The sequence below is a fragment of the Urocitellus parryii genome, chromosome 13, assembly GCF_045843805.1.
Source record: "Urocitellus parryii isolate mUroPar1 chromosome 13, mUroPar1.hap1, whole genome shotgun sequence".
In the NCBI taxonomy this organism is placed as follows: Eukaryota; Metazoa; Chordata; class Mammalia; order Rodentia; family Sciuridae; genus Urocitellus; species Urocitellus parryii.
In genome coordinates, this window is record NC_135543.1 from 42,056,778 (window position 1) to 42,082,260 (window position 25,483).

A 25,483-nucleotide genomic window follows, 5' to 3' on the forward strand; every position below is an offset into this window, starting at 1 on the left:
GAAAATTTACTCAATGGACCTATCTTTTATGTATGCATTTACAAATGTCTTAATCACCCTTTATAAAGCCCATCTCTGCATTTTCTCTTTTTATCAGTACCCTCACTAAATTGGTTAATTAATACATCTTTTATAATTAAAATAAAAGATCAACTCAGGCCAATTTCTGTGCTTTTGTTGCAAAGCATGACTTCCATGCACTCAGAATAACTTCAAGCAACTTTTTAAAGAAAAATGAATAACTGCTCTTACTGGAAGTTACCAATTCTATCTCTGGGGTGGTGTGGAAGCAGCTGGAGAATTCAATGAGCCTGAATGAATGCTCTGAGATGTACATTCATTTGGTCCTGTTGCCACACCTGAGGATGGAAGTCTCTATGTGCCTCTTGTCTTCTTATTTCTACTAGAAAAGTTTTTGCCTGAATTAACTTCCAGGAAAGTCCTGCTTCTGAGCATCTAGTGAGTCATGTGCAATCAGGGGGCTCTAGATTGAGCTCTGGAATTCATTATTCTGGTTCATTATTCATGGGTATATGGATCTTCTTTTCCTTTATTATATTTTACTACATGCTCTCATTCCATTTGTCCACTTATGGTAGCTTTTTAAAAAGTTTTATTTCATTTTTAATTGATATACAACAGTTGAATATATCTATGGGATATGTGTATACATTTTGTAACAATCAAATCTAAAGATTAGCCCATCAGGGGCTGGGGATGTGGCTCAAGCGGTAGCGCGCTCGCCTGGCATGAGTGCGGCCCGGATTATTTGATCCTCAGCACCGCATACAAACAAAGATGTTGTGTCTGCCGAAAACTGAAAAATAAATATTAACAAAAATTCATTCTCATTCTCTCTCTCTCTCTCTCTCTCTCTCTCTCTCTCTCTCTCTCTCTCTCTCTCTTAAAAAAAGATTACCCCATCAAATACCACAAATATTTATCATTTCTTTGTGGTAAAAATTCAAAATCTTCTTTTCTAGCTATTTGAAATAAAACATATATCATTATACCTTATAATTAATCTTCTATGCAATAGAACAGAGTGAACTTTCCCCTGCTTTCTAAATGTAACTTTGTACACATTTACCATCTTCTCCCCTGTATCCTCCCCAGTCTCTGGTAACTGCTGTTCTATTCTATCTCTATGAGATTGACTATTTTAGATTCTACCTATGCTGAGATGATTCAGTATTGTCTTTCTGTGTCTGCCTTATTTCACTTAAGATCCTTCAGGTCCATCAATGTCACAAATGGTGAGACTTCATCTTTGTGTGACTGAACGGTATTCCATCTTGTATACACTTAAAACATTTTCTTCAGCCATTCATTGATTGATGGGCACTTAAGTTGATTTTATTTATTGACTATTGTGAAATATGATGCAATAAATAGGAAAGTACAGATCTTTCTTCAACATACCAATTTCATTTACTTTGAGCGTATACCCAGTAGTGGGGTTGTGGGATCCCAAGGTAGTTCTATTTTTAATTTTTGAGAAAGTTCTATACTATTTTCCATAATGTCTGTACAAATTTACATTCCTACCAAATGTGTGTAAGAATTCTTCTTTCTTCACATTCTTGCCAACATTTTTTAACTTTTTTAGATAATTGCCATTACAACTGGAGTGAAATGATATGACATTGTAATTTTGATTTGCAATTCCCTGATAGTTAGTAATGTTGAGAATTTTTTCATGTACTTGCTGGCCATTTTTATTTTTTGCTTGCGAATTAGCTCTTCACAGTTTTACCTACTTTGGATTGAATTATTATTATTAAGTCCTACTAAGTTGTTTTGGGTTCCTCATATATTCTAGATATTGGCCCATTATCAGATGTATAGTTTGCACATATTTTCTCACATACCACAGGTTATTTCTTTACTCTTTGTTTCATCTGCTGTGCACAAGCTTTTTTGTTTGATAAAATCTTATTTATCTATTTTTAAAAATTTGTAGACTGTGCTTTGGGGGTCCTTTACAAAAACTCTTGCCTAGTCCAATGTCCTCAAGCATTTCTCTATGTGTTCTACTAGTGGTTGCATGTGTCAAGTCTCACATTTAAGTTTTTAATCCAGTTTGAGTTCTTTTTTTTTTAACTAGTGAAAGATTAAGATCTATTTTCATGCTCCTGCATGTAAATATTCAATTTTCCAGCACCATTCTTTCCATAAAGCATGTTCTTGTCCCCTTTATCAAAAATCAGTTTGCTGTAAATGTTTTGATTTGTTTCTGAGGTTTTTATTCTGTTCCATTCACAGGTGTGTCTGTCTGTTTTTATGCCAAAGCTCTGCTATTTTGATTATGATAGCTTTGTGGTATATTTTGAAATCAGGAGGTATTATGTCTCCAGCTTTGCTACTTTTTCTAAAGATTTCTTTGGCTATTGGAGGTCAGTAGTTCTTTCATCTGAATTTTATGATTAGTTTTCCTAGTTCTGTGAAGAATGTCATTGAAGGGACTTCATTGAACATGTAGATTCCTTTGTGTTGAATGCACATTTTAATTATTCTAATTCTTCCAGCATATGAATATTGGATATTTTTTCATTGCTTTATGTTCTCTTCAAATTCTTTCCTCAAGACTTTGCAATATTATTGTACAGATCTTTCACCTCTTGGTTAAATTTATTCCTATGTATTTTGTTGTAGCTATTGTAAATAGGATTGCTCTCTTGATTTATCAGAAAGTTTGCTAGGGATATGTAGAAATGTCATTTGATTTCTGTATGTTGATTTTGTAACCTACATCTTTACCAAATTTATTTATTAGTTCTAATAGTTTTTGGTGGAATCTTTAGAATTTCTATGTATAACGTCATGTCATCAGAATATAGAAAACAGACATTCCTGTCTTGTTCTGGATCTTGGAGGGAAAGCTTTCAACTTTTTCTCCATTCAGTATGATTTTAGCTGTGGGTTTGTCATATATGACCTTTATTAGGTTGAGGTATATTTCTTCTACACCAAATTTGTTGAAAGTTTTAAAATTAGCCCAGCTCTCAATGAATATTTCCCTTTTTAATTTTGTTTTCAATGCTCTGTGAATTCACACTTTATGATCCAAAACATTACTTGTAGTTGATTGCACACATCTCTGAACTATAGAAGATACTTTGCTTTCATTACCCTTTAATTCCATAAATGTTCTAGTTCAATGTATGTTACATTGATCTTTTCTTTTTATCCTTAAATAAAAATCAGGTTCATTTCTACTACTGGAACTAGCATGACTAAAAATATGTATTCTTACTCTCTCCATGTAATATTGGCCCTTACATTGGATAAACTTGTAACAAAACATAGCTTATATACTCAATGCCTACTTAGACATCCTGAGACATATGCAGCATGTCTACTAGAATCTGGCCATCAGTATATTACATGGGTAGTTATTATTTATTTGTATCCTAACTTCCTTTAATACCTTGATTTGTATCCTCCTTTAAAAAGATATGTAAAAGTTCCATACACCTTTTCTTTAAAGTAATAGAAGATAGCTGGAAAATATTGAAAAATATTTCTGGGGAATTCAGAAAACACTTCTTTGGACTGAATAACTTCATAATTCTCAATTTATAATCAATGGTTGAAGATTTTTCTCCTTTTATTTTTACCTGAATCAATTTTTTTCCTGTTTTTGTCCTCATGAAAACATATTAACACCATAGTATAATGAAATATTTTGAATTCTTGAACAAATTCCAATTCTGTTAAATTCTTGCCTAGCATGAATTAGCTTTCTGACCTTGAATCAAGTTTCTAAAACTGTCTGAGCCTCACTTTACTCAACTATAATTGATGGTAATAATATTTATATGTATTTGAACATTATAATTTAATACAGTGAATAGCAGGTGTCCAATGAATGATAGCTCTTATAGTTCTTGATCTTATAAAATGAATAGAACAATTTGGTTACCAAATAAGAATATCTACTACTTAAGTCATTTTTACACAATTTAAAAATCAGATATATGCAATAAGATTTCAAAATTCATTCATGCTACTGCTCTGTTATGCAGAGAACATGTAACCACTTTATTTTGACTATAACTAATGTAATCCTGCAAAGCTATTTTATGACGTGTATGAATTGATCCAGACAGTAGACAAAATATTCCTGGGTGGGCTTAACTATTAAACATTTGCTCTTTTTTTTTTTTTTGAACTCTTGTTTTTCCTTCAGTAATTCACAGCTCCTTTGTAGTTCTTCCTTTGTGGTCTCCTTGGCTACTTCCTCTTTGACCACTCACCTATTAAATGATGGCTCTTCAAGACTCAGTTCTTAGCTTCTTTTCTTCTTATTCTGTACTTTCTTCCAATTCTATGGACTTAGCTTAGCATTACTTACCATTCTCAATGGAGTTCCTCAAATGTTTTCTCCTACCCTGGAGCCTAGATCCTTAATATTCTCACTTGAAACTTAATCTGCATATTTCCTACACACCTCAGTGTAGAATGTCCATTGACCTGACCTATGATCTTTTTCCTCCAAGCTCTGCTGCCCCACCCCAACTTGAAAAATCACATCAAATGGTACTTAATAGCTTCTGTCAGAAAAAGGAGAATCATTCTTGATGTGTCACTGTCTTGCAACATCTACATCAAATCAATTGCCAAATTTGCTTCTAATTCCTGTGCTGTTCTCACAGTCCAATCTGTCTTATTCCCTCACATAGATTATTGTAAAGGATTACATTCCCTACAACTATTTTAAAGGAATGTTTGTGATTGAATTTTTAAACATTAAGTCTATGCTTTGGTGTAGGAGAATAATTACACAATAAAAAATTCAAGGTTTTTGGTTTTGCTTGTTTTTCAAAACATAAAAGACCTCTCCATTTTCTGTTTCATGTGGAGCCAAGATTTCTGCATCAGATGTCAGCCTGTGAGGAAAGGAATGAAGTTTCTCCTATTGTCCTTCGGGTGAGTGGGCTTGTCCTCCCTAAAATACCAAAACATATGTCATTAGAAATCATGACTGTAATTTCTCTTTCAGCACCATTGATTTTGTAATGTGGGAAATTCTTGGCAGGTTTTGGCAATAGCACATCTATCAAATCTAATTTTTATGAGATTAGGAGTTTTTCTTTGTTATGAATCTTGAGAAACAATTGAAAGAATATAAATTATGAACTATTAGCCAGTGCAACGCTAATCCAAAAGCATATGTTTGCAGTTTTATCAACATATTATATTCAGAATCCCCATCAAAATTTTTATAAAAGAGAAATTCAGTCTATAACAGAGAATGATTGTTTGGCTAAATTGTTTTCCACACAACTGACTTAAATTGAACTGACTAATTCAGTGTCACGTCATTCCTGCTGGTTTCATAATAACTATTGCCCAAATAGTATTTTTTTTTTATGTTAGTTGTTCTCTCAAGCACCTTATGCACATTAACTTATTTAATCATCACAAAAACCTCATGAAGTGAGAACTAGTTTTACTTTCATTTCACAGAATAGAAAACTGGCATAAAAAGTAGATTCATGATTTTAAGGATAAACTGTTAATATGTGGCATAACGGGAATTCAGAACCAGCCTGTCTGGCCTAAGAGTCCAAGAATTTACACAAAATGTTGCACTCTTGATACAACTACGTTTTCTGTGTCTTTCGCAGGAATTTACGTGTCACTTTTGCTAACATTCAGGCCTAAATACATACTTCCTAAAACACAAGTGTTTCTAGTAGAAAATTGATTTGATTTGCAGATATTACAGTACAGAGTTTATGCCTTCCCATAGGCGCCATAACTTTATTTTCTGCAGAGCTGTCAGTTACTCAGCATTATTTTTAACTTGCCTTAAGGGGAGCTAGAATGAACAATCTAAATCTATATATCTATGCATTTTATTTCTTGGTTTTACTTTAAGTCAGACAAATATCCAATCTATAGCATTTCTTTAAATTACTAGAATTTAAACAATTTTATTTTTCCCAGTCTTTGAAATTCCGTCCTTAGAAAGGAAATATTATTGAATCAATGGTTTGAGCTAATGAATAGGCGTGGTATCTTTTGGCCATGCTGAGAGTTGACAAATGAATCAGGGAAATTAGAAAAACCACATGTTCTACTCAAAATATAGCGAATCAGCTAATGGCATCTTCAGTGTTCTAAAACTGCATTGTTTAAAACTCAAATAATAAATTAATTGAAATACAAATATATTGTCTGCAACCTCTATAATAATTCTATCTAGGAAGTTGAATAATTATGAATATCTAGACTAATCATCATTGTTTACATAGGAAATTAAAATAGATTATCATAAGAAATTATCTGGTAACTGACGTAAATGTATAATTAAGTGGGTACTATAGCCTAGATACTGTTCTGTGGGCAAGGTTATATGAATATTCTTAGACAATCTAAGGGAAATGAATAGATGCTCTTCTGTACCAGCCTCTTTCTCCTTTCTCCTGCAATAAATGCCTGTAGACGGCTTTAATAAAATATTTAAAATTATGTTCCAGTGACTGTGAGTTAGAAGACATCAAATTTATCTATTTGCAGAGTGATCAAAATCAGTTATCATGTAGCATGAAAAGACAAAATATAGGAGATGATCCAACAGTTTAAATGTTGTTATTGGGGTTTAGGGGACAAATGATTAATAATAGATGGAATAGAAAAATCAAAGTTTGGTCTCTTTTAAATATCTTAATGGAATGGCTTCTGAAGTTAATGTTTAATAACTGCTATAATAAGCCAACTATCTTTATATTAATCTTGATAAAATTATTATAGTCTCTCAGCAGTCCTGGGCCATTGGATCTCCAGGCCTGTAATCTCCATGTAAATGCTTAAATTTTCGCCTTCATAAAAGATTTGGGGAACTGAAGATAAAATACAATATGATAAAGATCAGATAAACTCTTTGGAGGTAGAGAATGAGACACCCAGAAGGTTGAGTATGAAAGAATTCAGGGGAAAAAAATAAGACAAAATAAAAGAGCACTTAGAAGCCTCAGAGTTCTCCCCACATTTTACAGTAACAATTCTGTGTTGCCTTACAGTGTAAAGAGTGAGGGAAAACAAATATCACAGGAAAATATGAGTAGGGAGTGTAGTAGACACTAAGGAAGAGAAATGTACCACTTAGAAATTCTCAACTTCAGTTCCTCTTCAATTTTTTTATTAATCACCTGACTTCAGTGAGTAATCTAAAAAAAATTCGTTGTGCATATAAATGGCAAATTAAAAATTATTTCAATAGCTGTTAATATTAAACAAAGCTATAAAATATAGTGTTCTATCTATGTGGGTATGTTAAGATCCTACCAGGATAGTCATTCACTAGTTATATATCCTATTTCATGACAAAATTCTAGAACACAAGAGAAAGAATAAAATTTATAATTAGGAGTTACCTAGTATCTTTTTAAAGATTGAAACTGTAAGTGGTACATGATAATAATTCGGAAATATTTTGGCTCTGCTTCTTGAAACAGGTAAGAAACAAGAAATAAAGATAGGGAAAGAGGGCTGGGGATATAGCTCAGTTGGTAGATTGCTTGCCTTGCATGCACAAGGCCCTTTGTCCAATCCCCAGCACCACCAAGAAAAAAAAAAAAAAAAGAGAGAGAGAGAGAGAAAGAAAAAAAAGAAAGGAACAAGGGATAAAGTAGGAACATCAAGTTTTACTGTAGCTAAAAGCAAGGATATTTGAAATCTGACATAGAATTAAGTCCCAGATTCAGAACTCTTAGTTCGTGAACCTGAGCAAAGTTAATTAATCTCTCTGTGCTTTAGCTTTCCAATCCATAAACTGTAAATGAAACATAGCATGTTCCTAGGTGATCACAGAATGTCTGCCATATCACAGGTCTCATTCACTCTTTTTGTAACCTTTATTTCCTGCTCTCAGGCTATCTCTACCCCTCCTCCCCTTACCTGTACACACTAATAATCCTCTTTGCATGTTTGGAATTAGGGCATCCCCAATGGCACAGTCTAGAAGGGCCAGACACATTTCCTTCTATGTCACTGATACATCCCCTGGCTCTGTCTAATTCCTTGGACCTATAAATCAGCATATATGAATTTTTTTCAAGGAATTAAAAAAATAACTCTCTGATTAGACAACTGTTGAACTAATGAGGTTAAGCGACACTCGATCTTATTTTTCCCCACTATAACATTATTATAATTGTCCTAATAGATATATTTGTGACTCTGGTACAGGACTCCCTTCCCATCTGGAATTCTGCAAGAATAATGTTACCCTATAGTATCAAATGTATAATCTTTCCCTAGAGGTCAACATAAACTTTTGTCTCTTGTCAAAGGGCAGTCCCACAGTATGCTTCTCCCATTACACCCTCGCCTGCCTCAGGTTGTAGCACATGGTCTTTTCAAATGAAGGTTTTCTTCCATTTCCAGAGGATTCTTAATCAGTTTTTTTTACAGTCCAGATTCCCCAGGAGCCAGTTTGAAACTGTTGATCTCTTCCTTTCCTGCTGATTCTTTGTTAGCAAATATCGTGCTTTTACCATCCTCAAATAACTTCATGAGAATTGAGCTTTTCAGTTTTCCAAGTTTTAGGGGAAGGCAAAAACAAAATCCACTTCAGAACGACCCCAGAAATGCACATTCTGCATATATATAGTTACTTTAAAAGTCCAACCCTACATCAGTGATGTTTCAGAAAAGAAGAAATTCTCTTAGTGCTCTCAGGACTTTTGTGTAACAATATGCCATCAGTTAGTTTAGAAATTAAGAAATCTCATTGTTAGGGCTTTTATTATTCCTGATACTTGCTCTTTGCTCTCTGTGACAAGATAATCAGGGTTGGAATTGGTAACCGACAAATGAATCTTTAATTAGTAAATCAGCCACATTCTCACACAAGTGAAAAGGAACTAAACATTATCTAGATGCAATAATGTGGGAGGAGACTACACACTGATCCAGATAATATGTCCTCAGGAATAGCTAAAGTATGATAAATTATTTAAAAAGCTATATGAAAAAAAAAATTCTCAAAATTAACTTCATCTTCTTAATTAAATAATACTTTCAGGTAGAAACAGTGTTATATACCTCCACACCCTTGCCATGGTAAGTAAATTACAAGCACTAGATATATTCTTCTCCATTAACTCCTGAGCCTGGCATAGTGGCACAGGCCTATAATCCCAAACACTCCAGACACTGAGGCAGGAGGATCACCAATTGGAGGACAGCCTCAGCAATTTAGCCCTCTCTCAAAATAAAAAAAAAAAAAAATGGAAAGGGTAGGGGCTGCCACACAGTAGTAAAATGAATTTAAGCCCTAGTACCAAAAATAAATACATTAATTAACTTGTCTTTATTAACAGGATAGTTAAGTTATAATCTACACTTGAGTTTGCTTTATTAGTGGAAACTTTTTCTATGAGCCAAAATAGGCTACATAATGATACAGAAACAAGGAACCCTCATCTCTCAGGGTTTTATAACAATAAAGACAGGGCCTATTACAAGTCTATCAGTGGATGTCATGGCTCTGATCTGTGTTATCTTCTGCCTAGGATGGAGGCCACTGTCCAGGCTTCTAGGTAGCATGTTGCCAGTTTGTGACAGGATGAACAGCATTATACAATGCATGCTTGCCTTAAAGCTTCTGCCAAGAATGACTTGTATTACGTTAACTGTCATATCTGGAACCAGGGCAATCCCACGCTCTGTAGGATGGGGATGCATCTTAGATTGGGTTCCCTAAAGCACACTCTGAGATAAGGATTCCTGTGCAAGTGGTTAATTAAGAATAAATTGGCTGGAAGCCTATTGCTAGTAAAGCAAGGAGGACACAGAAGGGGAATATGATCAGGCATGACAGCTCTGAGGAAGAAGGGCAGGGAGATTAGGCCTCGGCCCCACACCACAAGGGAACTCTGATGCACAGGTTACTCCTCTCACTGGATTGGAGGATGATGGGTAGTCACATTCTTTCACCCCACCTGCATTAGTTCAGGCTTCAGGAGAGGTACCTTGAGCTCTCTAAGCTGGTGAGGCCAGTGTTTTTCAGGAGCAGTGGGTGGTACCCCCAATTGCAATTTCAGGTGTTGTCCTCAGACAGCATCTAAGAGGTGTGAGGGGCAGCACTCAGAAAGGTAAAATGGATTCTAAAGAAATATCCAAGGAAGCATAGCACTTTAATTAACTGCTAGAAATATACAAAATCATCCTGTTGAAGAATTAAAGGGAAGGTTATTAAGTGTGAGTGAATGGCAAGCTCCTGGAGTCAGCATAGAATCACAAATATTTTTCTTCCCCAGAGGCAGCTGAACATTGCAATAATCCCACCCAGTCCTTGCTATGAGTTCAAAGAACAAAATCCCTGAATGATGCCTGGGACACAAAATACAATAATAACCAATATAATTGGATACTGGAGTCTTGCAATTTCTTCCATTTGTCATCATTCACATATCCCTTTCTAATTGTGGGTCCTTTGAGTCTGAAAGTTTCTTTCCTAATGGAAAGTGAAGCCCAACCTCTTTTTTCCGAGCCACTGGTTTCTGAACCACCTGCAAGTTTCTCTTGGATTCATTATAAGCCACTCATGGGTTTTAGCTAAGGGTATGGTGGGAAAACTCTTGATTTTTTCTTTGTCTGAGGTTCTCACTCAAAGGGCCCATCAGTTTTCTTGTACTGATTAGATGAAGATCAACAGCACAGTTCAAGTCTGCAAGTCCCAGAATTTCCTAACTCTCAAAATGTTCATTTATTCCTGTTTGTAAACAGAACAAATTTTTTTTTTTTATTTCTTAGGTCATTTCTTTGTTGCATAGCTTTTGTATAAAAGCATCCAATAGAAACTAACATGTTACAAGCAGTCTCTTTTCCAACTCATTTTTAACCTACCCTAATAAGCTCATTAGGGACATTATCTTTCACTTTATTGCAAATAATACTTTTCTACCAAAATCTTTTCCATAGTGTAATGTTAATAACCATTTCCCTAGCATCAGATAACATGTTTTTCACTGCCCAAAGCCCAATTTCTAAAGCCAGTGCCACATCATATAGATTTTTTTATGTTTGTTGTTGCAGCATCCCATTTCTATTATTGTGTTCTGCATTTTTAAGGATAAGTAGATTTACAGTACAGTTACAAATGAGCCCCAAATCTCAACATTTTACAATAAAAATGTACACTTATTTTTTGTGCACCTTTGGTTAGCTGATGATCTGATTCATTTTTTTCTTCAATTCAAGGTACTGAAAATGGTTCATTTGGTTCACATTCATGATCCATTGACTGACCCAAATAGTATGGCTTTGCCCGAGTTCAACAGAACAGGAAGACATAGTTTTTCATAGGTCTTAGCACATAGAGTGAGGAGATCCCTAATTATGGTAGACAGTATAATTATCACATTTTGCAGGCCCAAATCCATTAAGTAGCTCAGGATTCACTTATTGTGTCTCCTAGGTCACATTGGGGACATCATTTTGAAGAAGTGGAAAAAAAATCAGTATGCCAGGCACCCTTCTGCTACTGGCTACAGAGGCTTCAAAAAATATGTTATATCCATGGATCCTACGGACTTTCATTATAAAATTGCCTAGTGGATCCTTGTGAGTTCAACCCCGCTATCTGCATCATGCTCTGCCTCATCTTTCATAATGAGCTCCACTCTACTTGATTTTCCATAAAGAAGTCGGCTTTTACTGTGGTGATAGCAACCTCTGTGAGTTACAGAGCAGTGTTCTGTAGCCACGGAAACAAGGCTTACCAGGATTTTGCTTTTGCATAAAAGGAAAATTTCAAATATCACATTTATGTTGGTCAGTTCCATACAAATCAATGTGTTCTCTTTCTTTTCATATACCCCAAATCTGCCTTTCCAATCACAGTGCACCCCTATCACAAATCAGAACCTGACTTTTATAAATTTATAAGAAATGAGGATAATATATACTCTTCTTTCTCTCACACGGAATAAGCAATATCAGAGACTTATTTTTTTTTCTCTTAAGGAATATTAATCTTAACAATGTACAGTTTGACCTGTATGAGTCAGCACCTTGAAAGGCCTCATTGTATTCAGCACCATTTTCATTCCCCAGAAGAACTCAGAAAATTAATATTCAGATAATGAAATAAGAACAATCTTCAGAACCACTGTACTAAACCATTTATGTGTTGGATTTTTAAATATTATTGAACCAACAGGCTTCTCTCTCTGCATTTCAGTATGTGACTATCCTTTGCCCTTTGAAAATAAGTGCTTCACTATTATGGATCATCAAATAGATACGATGCTTTGTTCTCCAATCCTTGCTCCCTATCCCCTTCACCTGAATTTCAGATTGCATAAGAAATCTTCAAATAGGTGAGCAAAGGAAGATATTTGGACACCACTTGATTCTTGAAAGTGGGCATGGATAGCAGAGTATAGCTACTTACAGGTTCTGGAAAGAAATGATATTCACAGTGGACCATGTCTTTCAAAGTAATAAAGTTTAAGTTTACACTTTATGTCCTTAAATTTAAAGAAAGATGGAAATCATTCTGATATATTTTCTTCAACCAAAGCCACAGAAGTTTGAAGATGAGGTGGATTAAATTTACAAACAAGGACATCAATGGGGAGCTTTCAGACATAAGGGAGAAAAGGCAATTATGAGACTTTCTTCTTCACCTACACAGAAAGAAAATGAGACCTTAAAACTAATTTTTATCGTCAGTGGAAACAAATGCTGAGGTGAAATCACAGATCCATCTGTAGTTGCCTGACCAAAATGTTCATGTTCTCTGGGTCTTATACATGGCATTAAACTAAATTTAGCATGCCTAGAAACATAATGTTACATAGAAAAGCGAATGAACTCGTGTCAAAATCCTGTACCAGCAGCATGTGCTCATGTATTTTAATGACTATTTCCCAGTAGAATTTATCAACTCCCAAGTTTACTTTTGAGCATATAAGCACAGTATTATTAGAATGCAAAAATGATTTCTTGCATGTATTTGAAGTTTTTACCTTTAATATAGACACAATAACAGCCCAATGATACTGCAAATTACCATGTGATTGATGTTTAATGTCTTCATGTCTTTTCAAAGCTCAGGATAAACTCTACAGATCATTAAAACTCATAGACTTTTATCCACGAAGAGTAAAACATTTAACAATTGAAACAGTCCTCGTAGAATTCAGATATTAGGACATGAGCAATGTTACTCTATTAAAATATTTTAAAGGATAAATTTCAATCTTTAAAAAGTATTGTAATGTTGAAGTAGCATTCCACATAAATTAGGGCAGACGAGGTTTGCTGCAGTGGCCACCACCTGATTCCTACAGTCTTAATACAGTTCTGTTTTTCTCTTATGACACATGACCATCATGAATTTACTAGGAGAATCTCTACCCAGTTTGCTCTCAGCCAAGGACATGGACTGATGAAAGATTCACTGACTGAAACTTTATTGGGCATGGCAGAAAAAAAAATAGATTTGGAGAGTTTCATATTAGCAATGGAATGCTCTGGCAAAACTCATGGACCAGAAATAGGCACAGAGTTCATCACCCACAATAATGCCAGGAATGCAGTCTCAGAATATGCCTTAAAGGAGGGAAACTTGAACTATTTGGAAAACTGTGCCAATAACTCCCAGGTGGACATCAAAGCCTTTAGCAAGAAGAATTTCATTGGATCAGTACTTAAAAAAATGATCTGGATAATGCAGTTCTGATTACAAAAAGTAAAGGGTCATAGTTTACTTTTTACTAGCTGATTAAACTCACACTGAATGACATTATGCTGTTTAACAAATGAAATGTTACCTATACCTTGCTATGATAATCTGCTTGTCCTTTACTCACGTGGATGTTTAAGTTGTTCCTTGTTGATAGGAGAAACCTGGGGTAAATAATTCTTTCAGGATTTTAGTGCACCTTTTTTTTTTCAACATCTTTATGATGAATTGTATGTTGAGCCTCTATGTTACTCAACTTTCCATGACTCTAACAAAATATTTGAGATGATGAACTTAAAAATACAAAAGGTTTATTTTGGCTCTCAGTTTCAGAGCCTTTAGTCCATGATCAGTTGTTCCTGCTGATTTGGACCTGCAGCAAGACAATATATCATGGAGAGGAAAGGTACTCTTTGTCCGTTAGGAAGCAGAAAGAGAGAAAGGCAGGGATCCTAATATCTCTTTCTCCTGCAATGATCTAACTTCCTTCCATTAGGACCCACTCCTACAGGTCCTATCACCTCCCCATAGTGCCACAGGCTGGTGATCCACCTTTCGGGTGACATTCAAGATCCAAACTGTAGTAGCATCAGAAAAGCCCAAATAGTCAGGAGACCCTGACAGAAATTAGAGAATAAAAATCAGACTCTGCTCAGTTAAAAACTACTGAAATCAAATCCTTAAAATCATTGAAGAAATTATGCCTCCAATGGGATAGTTTACAGAGGGCATCTGGAACCTTTTTGGTTGAATATCCTTGTACTATTGAAGAATCCTATAGTTAGGCACTGTCATCTTGGAGAGCCCTGCATATCAAGAGCAGTTCAGTCTTTCCCTTTGCACTTCATTCTGGCTCACAGCTGCTGTCTAGTTTTCTGTGTAAAACAGTTTATAGAGATTATTCTTTCCTCTTCTCACTCTCCTCTCTTCTGCTTTCAAACTGCAAACATCATGAAAGCCCAAAGGTAGCTAAATAGAGAAATACATAAAGTATGATGCAACGTAAAAAATGTCTACATTTAGAAAGTAGCATGTATGATGGCTTAAAACTGGACACGATTGACATCACCCTGAGAAACATAGGGTGAAACTTATGCATATGAGTGAATATCTAAAGAATTAACAAAAAAAAAGTAAAAGTCTGAAGGAGGGGGAAAAAAAAAAACCACTACTGATATCAGAACGTGCTCAAAGCAAAATAAATTATTTGATCTAGAATGATTCAAAACTCATTTTAATGACTTGTCATTTATTTCAAACCAGGAAACAGCACCAAGAGTTGAGCAAGCTAAATGTACACTTGGAGCTGTATTAAGATGTTTTGAACTAATGGGTAAATCTCTGAACAGATTCTGAAACTGCTGTGTAAAATTAATGTCTGCAAATGTCCATGGCTGGAGAAACAATGATAAGTGTTTTTCACTTTCTGACTACTCCTATGTTTGCCGTTATTTACATTTTGATAGTAAGTCTCCTTTAAGTTTGTCAATTTTTTGTTGTTGTTTTTAATCTTTGAGGCTTAATTGTTAACAGGGAGAGCCAGTGGCGTGGTGGTGCATATCTGTAATTTCAACAGCTAGGAAAGGCTAAGACAGCAGGATCCACCAGCCTCAGCAAAAGTGAGGTGCTAAGCAACTCAGTGAGACCCTGTTTCTCAACGAAATACAAAAGCAGGGCTGGGGATGTGGCTCAGTGTTCAAGTGCCCCAGATTTCAATCCCTGGTACTTGTTGAGCAAGCTAAATGTACACTTGGAGCCCCCCCCCCCAAAAAAAAAAGAGTTAATAGGGGGAAAATAATTATTTACTACTATCAATGAGAGTTCTGTAGAAGTAATGAAATACCTATAAATGTTAAATATCTCCACACTTTCTGAGGACTTGCAACTTTTTTAAAGGCATACTATTTTAATCTTCCAAAAGTTTCACTTTGCTTCCTAATTGAAGGAGGTTGCCCTCTACTCCTGTGGGAAAGTCAGGAGTTAACCCTGCAGGAGGTGTAGTATTGAATGTACGGGCTTGGCAGAGGGACCTCTTCTTACCAAAGATTGAAAAAGTAACACAAAAATTGGTGGGCTGTACAGAGATAAGAAGCTCAAGGTCAATATGCCATATACGATATGCGAAGTATTAATCGAAGAATGCAGTAAAGTCAGACATTGGTATCTACTGAAGGAACAGGAACCAGGAAAGTCACAAAGATGAGAGATGGAAACTTGGGAGTCACCTCTCTGCTGACTTCTATTAGCTCACAAGAATAGGACATAGCACTGAGATACTTCAAACCAAGCTTGCATACTATATGCCTTTTGGAACAGGGCACTGTTCCTCTATTCACTGGAAACTGACACCTTAATAACCTACAGAACCAAGGGCATTGGCATATATCTGAAGTAATATGTGTGTGATCATTCCCTTGCCCTTCAGCGTAGTCACCTAGCTTGCAGGGGTAGCAGGTCATCCTGCTGATACAGACTCATCTTGCATCCTGCTAGCTCTGTATTGGTTTATAGATCCCAGTGCACTTCCACGGGGCTACACAGGGCACAACACTTCTATATACAGCCATGGAGAATGGTGACCTTAGCGTTTCTCTACACTTGAGCACATGAAGATGCTTTACTTAGTAGTATGGCAGCTTGAACATGAACAGAAAAAAGTCTAAATGTTCATGAATGGGGGTTAAAGAGTGAGAACTTTTTCCTCTTCCAGCTAAGTTTTATTAATTCTTTTACAGGACGACTTACTCTCGATGCATATTATGTTACATTATTTCACCCGAAAATTACTGCTACATTATCAATTCAAGTAGGATTGAGCACATGAAATATTAATAAGGTTACTACTCATCTAATTTTCAAAGGAAAGGTTTATATATAGGGCATGAACATAGTCCCAGAATAGCTTTGGGCTTCTGTGCAGCAGAGAAGGACTCACAAAGCAGCAATATTATGACTCAGTCTATAATACAAACGTGACCACATAGAATTCTAATGAGAGGGGGGAAAAGAATCTTTCCTTCTAAAATATATATGTTTAGACCAGATCAGAAGGGAAAAGTGATAAATTGGGTGTGACTGATTCCCAAGCCCAACTAAGATGAAGATTGGACATCCAGTCAGAGGACCTCAAGTTCAGATTCTGCAAAACAATATTTCATTAACTTGGACAAAGTAATAATACTGAACTTCATTTTTTCATTAATAAAATGGAATGAGAATACAAATGTTGTCCTCACAGGGACCTTGTATTGAGCAAATAAAATTAAATATGTGATAAGCAGTTCAAACACTAATGATTTGTAACTTTTACTGATATTATAAGCATTATTGTATTCCTCTGTATAAAATTTTATATTTTAATGTTTAATACCACCATTCAGACTTTTATCCAATCATCTAGCAACTACTTTTTGAACACTTCACTATACCCATAATCTTATGTTCTGGTAATTTATCCTTTACCCCCTCGTTAGAATTCTCTGTGGTCACATTTGTGTTATTGACTTGAGTCATAATATTGCTGTTTTATTTAGAGCATTTTCCTGCCCACCTTGACCTCACTGAAATATTTATACAAAAAAATGTTATGGTTGGGTTGAGTCTTCTCTTGTGCATTGAGCACACAGACTGTTCTACAGTCCCACCAGTAAGAAGTCCGTTCAGCAGATAATAGAAAGAATATAGGCTTTGAAGTAGGCAACACCTCGTTAGATCTATATTCATGACCTCAAGCTACTATTAGACTACTTGGATCAATGAATATGTGAAGCTCAAAATATGACTGCTACTCAGCTTCCTGGGTTGAAGAACAGGAAACTGGGGGGCTGTCTATCCCTTAGATAGATTAGAGAAATCATCATTATGGCTGAGTCCCAGAGGAAGGTCCTGTTCTGAAGCTCCCTTTAGTATATCAATGACTTCAGGCAGAAAAGAATGAACCTGACCATAAGGATGATTTAAGACTAGTGTTCTGAAGGCTACATGTTGGCTAGTTAAGAAATAACAGGCCCTCAGGACCACACATTTGTGGGAGGAAGCTTTTATTATTGGTAAAGCCAGTTTTCAGTTACCTAAAGAGAGTAATAAGTCACCTATATTTGCATAGGCAGCCAACTTTCTTTAAATATAATTCTCTGATTATTATTAAGGTAAATTTACATTCCTGGGCACATTTTATTTGCATAAAGGGAAGAGGAAGTGATAACAATTTTGGATGTTAGTATAAAGCAATTAAGAATGTCATAGGTAATCCACATGCCTAAGATTGATGTGGATAATTGAACATTTGAACAATCTGGTAACATCATTACTTTATAATCACCAATAATGGAGACCTACATACCTGAATATTTCAGATGATAAGAAGTAATCAAAGATATGAATGCCATTTAAAAATTCTAAGTACTATCAGTGAAAAATCTAATCTTTTAGAACATACATTTATAGTTCTTTTCAAAAGATGTGTGCCAAGTAAAACTTTAATTCCTTTTTTTTCAGTGATTCTTCTTACTTGTCTCAAAAATTGCTATTTGTTTGAAATACTTTTCTGTGTTTATTTTCCAGTTTCTAATGTCCTTTCTTTTGATGAACTATTGCTTCTGTCATTGAATTCACTTCTAAAAACTCTTTTCCCATATTTCAAAGGTTTTTTTTTCTAATATGCTGAGAACTTTATAAAATTTAGTATGTCCACATTTAAAAAGACTCAGTAAGAAACTTATTTATTTTAAACCTGAGAACTAATGAGCTTCATTCCAAGCACAGACATTTTAGAATTATTTAGGAAGATAAAGATTTTATTTCTGCTTCTATATTTTCCCTGAAATGTGAAGGTTCTTGGAAGTTTAAATTACTAAACACAGCAATTCTATATCTAAAGTTCTGCTCTATCTTTTATCATATTTTATTTTCAGATGTGTATGCCTATGATCTAAAAGCAATTAGCACTCTATTTTGAAGGCAGGAACCCAAACCAAGGAGCAGAGAATTTAAACAACTTAATGAAGTTTATGTAGTTAATTATAACAAAACTTTAGCTGGCACAAATAAACCCATCTCAGTCCTTAAAAGGTCCTAATCTGAATCTCTAGGACTGGGCTGGGCACAGGACAAAGGGAAAAAAGAAATCAGCAGTGCAAAGTCAAGTTTCCAAAATTAGTTTCTGCCTAATTTTATCATTCAGCAACATTCTATGGATTCTTTTCAAGTTCTCTGCCTTATCACCTACAAGAAGTCATAGCAGAGACATGAGGTGAGAGGGAAAGGGAGAGAAAAGGGAAATTGCATGGAAATGGAAGGAGACCCTCATTGTTATACAAGGGGAATGGGAAAAAAAAAAAAGGACAGAAATGAATTACAGTAGATGGGGTAGAGAGAGAAGATGGGAGGGGAGGGGAGGGGAGGGGGGATAGTAGAGGATAGGAAAGGTAGCAGAATACAACAGTCACTAATATGGCATTATGTAAAAATGTGAATGTGTAACCGATGTGATTCTGCAATCTGTATACGGGGTAAAAATGGGAGTTCATAACCCACTTGCATCAAATGTATGAAATATGATATGTCAAGAGCTTTGTAATGTTTTGAACAACCAATTAAAAAAAAAAAACAAAGAAGTCATAGCAATGGATAGACCCCAGGATTCTGACCTCTGTCTTACTCCCCTGTGCTGAATCAAAATGTCTGCAGTCTCTTAATCCCATTGCAGTCTGCCTACTGACCATGACCAAACATTCCCCACATACCTGAGCTCCCTTCTAGGTTTCAATTCCAGGTAAAGCTTAAACCCTATGCAGGAATGAGAGTTCCAATTTTCCACTGTTATGCTAGTGCTGTTACCTCCCTAGGTGATGTCTGCAGTTGGTTTTGTGGTGATGGCCAGGTCAAGTAAATGAAAGTTGAAAATGAAAATCTAATCATGTGCTTGATAAGTAGACAAGTTTGAAGTGAGTTTGGAATCTATCAAGGCTTAAGCATGAAATATGAGCACCATGATATATTGTTCAAGGATTTACCTGCTTTTAGGTTCATAGCTGTTAAGTTTCTTAACATTTTGAGTTCAAATGTTAAGGCAAAATTTTATTAAAGCTACCAAATACTAGGCAGAGATTTGAAAAACACCCAGTTTTTCTGGCTTGTCACTATACTTCAAGCAAACAATTTGGAATGGTCATTTGCACTCAAATATCCAGGATGAAAATCCAATACAAATGGTGGACTGTGCATAGATAAACTAGTATTCTAAAAATAGTGAAAACAAAAACAACTGATAACAAGCCAAAGTGTAACCTACTGCTTTTCTTTTGGTACATTCTTTTCCTTGGTAGATTTATTTTCTAACCACATGTTTTGTTTTGCTTTGCTTAGGTTGTATAAGCCACAGAAGAAAAGTAAGTTATTCACTAAATACATAAACACCTCTGTCACAAAAGCATGCACACATGAATGTATGCATATGGGTTGATAAACTAATTGAAATGATTTTTTAATTTTTTTCCTCTGAAATAATAACTTCAAGAGAAAATTTTCTTCCAAGAGATCTTTATTTCTCATAGGCATGTTTTAGGTAAATATTTAAGGAAAAAAGGGAGTTTGAGTTCTTCAGAAAACATTTCAGATCAACCTCACTTGCTAACAATCTCACATTAAGGACCCATAGCGCCACTTTTAACTGTGGAACATGTTTTATGTGGTATCTCCCTGAGCTACTTCCCAACCCCAATTTTACAGAAAAGTGTTCTCACAGGAAGATCCAATTTATGCAGAGGCTTTCAAGAAACGAAGCCCCTTGCCATGGTCCGTTTGTGAGTATGTTTATGAAAAAACTGTAAAATTAATCTGTTTTCAAATTATTCTGAGAATTTAAAATCTTTCAACCAACTGTCAATTATATAGCTTCCTCTTCTCATTCCCTTAGAAGCTTTGGAAGAGGAGATGGAAGCATCTTGCCAGGGTCAAAACTTAAATATTTATCATGATATTTATGATGGATAAAATATATGAATTTAAAAGGCAACTTGAGTCTCTTAAAAAATGAAAATAGCAAATTGATTGGAAAACTTTGTTATCTGAAGTCACATATAACAAAAGAAATTTGGATCTGGATTGTGCTCTAAAGACTCCCATGCTGAAAGCTTGGTCCCAAATATAGCACTATTCAGAAGTGAAGCCCTTGAATGCTGATTGAATCATAATGGCTCTGATCTTATAGTGGATTACTACATTAAGGGATTCATAGTTTGCATGAACTACTAGGAGGTGGTAGAAAGTGTAGGAGGTGGGAAGTAGTCGAAGGGACTCCTTGAGGATTAGTCTTGTCTCACCCCTTCCTTTACCAAACCTAAGGGAACAGCTTTCCTCCACCATGACCTTCTGCCATCATCATCTTCTTCCTCACCTCAGACCCAAAGTAATGGAACCATCCATCTATGGAATGTACCCTCTAAAACCATAAGCAAAAAAAAAAAATTATATATATATATACACACACACACACACACACACGTGTGTGTGTGCGTGTGTATATTTTATCTAAGTTGTTTTTCTCAGATATGTATTACACTTATGAGAAGCTAATATAAGCTGTAATCTGTATGTAGATTATAAATAACTAGTAATAAGTAATAATAGCAGAAAAATAGAATTGAAAACATGAATGCTTCTTTACTTGCATTAATAATAATTGTCTTGATAACATTCTTTTTTAAAAAACTAGGTCTTTAATTTCACCAAATGAATTTATTTTCCAAAGAGTAGAGAATATTTTTTTAAATATAATGTTCAATAACTCAAATATTAATAGTGATTACATCTTTTAGACCCCAGATGGCTTTCTCTGAAGTAGAATGTACAAGAGTGAGAGCAAATTATTGCTATAAGAAATAAGAAGTAAATATTAGAAGTTGCATTACTATATTATCTTAAAGAAGGAATTTGTTATTTGAGTTTAATTAGTATATTGACTTTGATGCTCCTACTGAGTTTATGTGTCAGAAATTCGCTTCCTCTATTCCCCAGTTTCATACTGGTAGTGCCCACCATGTTACATCATTCTCCCCCAGTGTCACTGGGCATAATGCATTTTAGAAATGCCACAGTGTTAGTCAACTTTGTGTCATTACAACAAATATCTGAGGTAATCAACTTAGGAAGAAAAAAGGTTTATTTTGGCTCACAGTTTTAGAGGTTTCAGTCCATGATCTGTTGACCTGCATTGCTTTGGGCCTGTGGTTGGGGCAGAGTTGAGCAGCTTTGCTTAACTTATGGCAGGAAAGCAAAAGAGAGGAAGAAGAAGGGTCTGCGTTCCTGTATCCCCTTCAAGGTCATGTTCCAAAGACCTAAAGCCCTCTCACTGAGCCCACCTCCTAAAGTGTTCACCAACTCCATATTATGTCAAGCTGGGACCAAGCTATTAACCCCATGGACCTTTGGGGGTTAATCCAGGTCCAAATTGTAGCGCCAACTAATCAGAATTTATGATACTAGTAACCCAAATATTGGTATCACCAATGATTGGAAATAAGAAAAAAATTAATTATATAAAGTTATGCAAGGTTATATTTCAAATTCAGTTGTGGTCATTAGCATGGTATCTGGGTAGCAGACATTTTAGAGAAAAATTAACACAATCTACCACTTCAAGGTAAGAGTAGTGCTTTCAAATTATGAGAAACTAATGGACTTTTTAAAAAAGTTACCCATGCTATAGACAGAGTACTTGGAAAACAGTTATATGATTTTCAAGGCTCTTAGTTATTAGTTGCTTAGTTATTACTTTCCAAAATTTACCTGAATATCACCTGTGCATGTGTAATATGAAACCACTAAAAATCAGATTTTAAAATCTGCTTTAATAATTCTGAGGGTTTTCTGTGGATCTTTACACCCACTTACTAAAATATATAACCAGTTGACCCCTTCTAAATATTTTGAAAAAAAAATGATATAGAAAAGATAGAAATTTACAAGCTGAATTTCAACCAATCTTCTGCTTAATTTTCAGATAGATGATATCTAAAATGTTTGATAAGTATAGCTGATGACCTCTTCTACTTGGATTTCTGCATCTTTGCAAGTTTATATTTTTCCACTATGAGAGCCATGAAAATCAAATGAATTAAATTCACTTACAAAATATCAGAAATTTTGCCTTACTTATCACAAAGTTTTAGAGCAACATTTTATATAAAATAAAGTAAATCAAATAATTTTAATAGCACCTAATTGGCCATTATTAATTTTATTAAATATATTCTTTGTATAAAAATATTGACTGTAACATATAGAAACCAATTGTGTCATTGAATGTTTCTTAATTCATCTTTATTTCATGGTTTAGTTAGCTTTCTCCCTGCTATAACTTAAAGTCCCAACCAGCACAATTGTAGAGGAGGAAGAGTTTATTTGAGGGCTCATGGTTTCAGAGGTCTTCGTCCATAGATAGTCAGCTCCATTGCACAGGGCTCAAGGTAAGGCTGAATATTATGGTGGGAGAGGGTGGAAGGAAGTGATCAGGAAACAGAGAGAGACAGACTCCACTTTCCAGATGCAATTATATACACCAAAGCCACACTCTAATTCCCACCCCTTCCAGTCACACCCTACCACTTCAGTTACCATTTGGTTAATCCATATTAGGGAATTAAATCACTGATTGGGTTACAACCCAATAATTTTTCTTTTGAACCTTCTTGCATTGTCTCACATGTGAGCTTTTGGGGGACACTTCACATCCAAACCATAATATCTCATATTTTAACTTGTCTAACTCAGAGGGGTTTTATGCTTATAATAATATTACAAGAACATATACATGATTTTCAAATATATATACATGCCTATATTTCAGGCTCAAATTATTTTATTAATGTAGTGCAATATCACAAGTGGTTGGCTATCACTTCTTTTTAGAATTCAGTTATGCATCTATCTGCACATGTAAAATTGAGGATGATTTTAATGCAAAAATAGAAAATATTATTGAATAATGGAAAATAATATTGAGAAAGGACATTGTATCAGGCATATTTCTGTAATATTTAGAAAAGAATTGATAAATTCTGAGAGAAATTTTGTACTCCATCATCCATTCCTTACATATCATTCACTTATGCATTTATTCCATAGTCATTTAATATTGTGCATCTCCTTTGTAGATAATACTGTTCCAGGTCTTCAGAATATAACAGTGAACCCACTTGAGCCCCTAGGCTTGTAAAACTTGTATTCTGGGTCAGGCAATTCAGACCTAACTATAGAAACAAAGTAGATATGGACCACCTCCATGTGATACAGAAGCATTTCAGCACTTTGGAAATCTGTACAGCCATCTCAGTGGAATAGCTTCTCTGTATCTACTTGACATTCTATTTAGAAGTTTTAAAGAACACTTCAACGTTTTAAAAGCAGTTTAAAAATTGCATTCAGATGCTAAATGAATTACAAAATTCCTCAGTCACCTCTCAAGCTTAATCAGAATGGTTACTTTTATGTAGAACTTTTTTAAAAAAGTAAAAAAGAGACCTAATTTTTGCAAGTTTCTACAAAAGTGAACTCTAATTCAGAATACCTATGCTCTCTTTTGCGAGAACTGATACATTCTTATCATACAACTTACATAGTTTTCTCCTCAGGAAAAAAAATGAAATATTTAAAATTACTTCAAATTTGTTTTTTTTTCTATTTATTCCACAAACATATATTAGGCACTAACAATTATGGGCTGGGAATATCGGATCCCTGCTTTCTAGGACTTACACTATATTTGTGGAAATAGTAATGCAAATGGATAAAATAGATTAAAAAATGGAAAATCCAAATGTACATCTAGAGAGCTGAGTAAAACTGACTCTCTATACTTTCACATAATTAAAGAATTTTTCCTTGTCACGTTTCATCATTTTCATTAGAAAGTAAATCTGAGAAAAAAATGAAGTGCACTAAATTCATAATTTATTTTAAAACTACCTCAAACACTAACTCAAGTCATTCACAGATTTAATGAGGAAAAAAAAAGTGAGGAGATGGGTGGGTAGTTGAAATCCCTTTATTTTGTTACCCTATGTTCATTTAATATGTTATGTTCATTCAGAAAAGGCAGACATAACAAAATTAAAGAGTCTGTAGACTCTTACCTAACATTGATCTGAAGCTAAGAAAACTAAAATTTCTATCCGATTTTACCCATGGTCATTGGCACTGTTCACAAGATGACTAGTTCTCTTTTCTTCCTCTTTCTTACTTTTCTTTTTCTATTAGCCCTGTTCTCCAACATAATAGAATCCATTTACCAGCAGCTCTGTAGGACAAAATAACAAGAAAGTTTGAAAAATTTTTTACCACATCCAGCATATTCTTGAATATCTTTGAAGTCACACACAACACTCTAGTTACTTTTTTTGTTTAATGTTTAAATTTATTTATTCTAATTTGTTATTCATGGCAGAATGCATTTCAATTCATAGTACACATATGCAGCACAATTTTTCATGTCTCTGGTTGTACACTGAGTCATACCACCATCTTTCCATTCAGCACTCTATTTTCTTGATAGCCCTTTATTTTTCTCCAGTTGAGACAAATTACATGTGTCTTAATATTTCCTTTTGTCCTTGGATTAGGGTGCTGGGGAACAAAGTACAGCTCCTATAGGGTAAAGGAGAGTTGCTTCATTGTGTTTCTCTCATAAACTGTACTAATGTTGTGGGGGGGGGCATTATTTTATATAACTTTAGCTAAAGGAAAAAGAGAGAGAGAAATAGAGGTTTTCCATTAAAA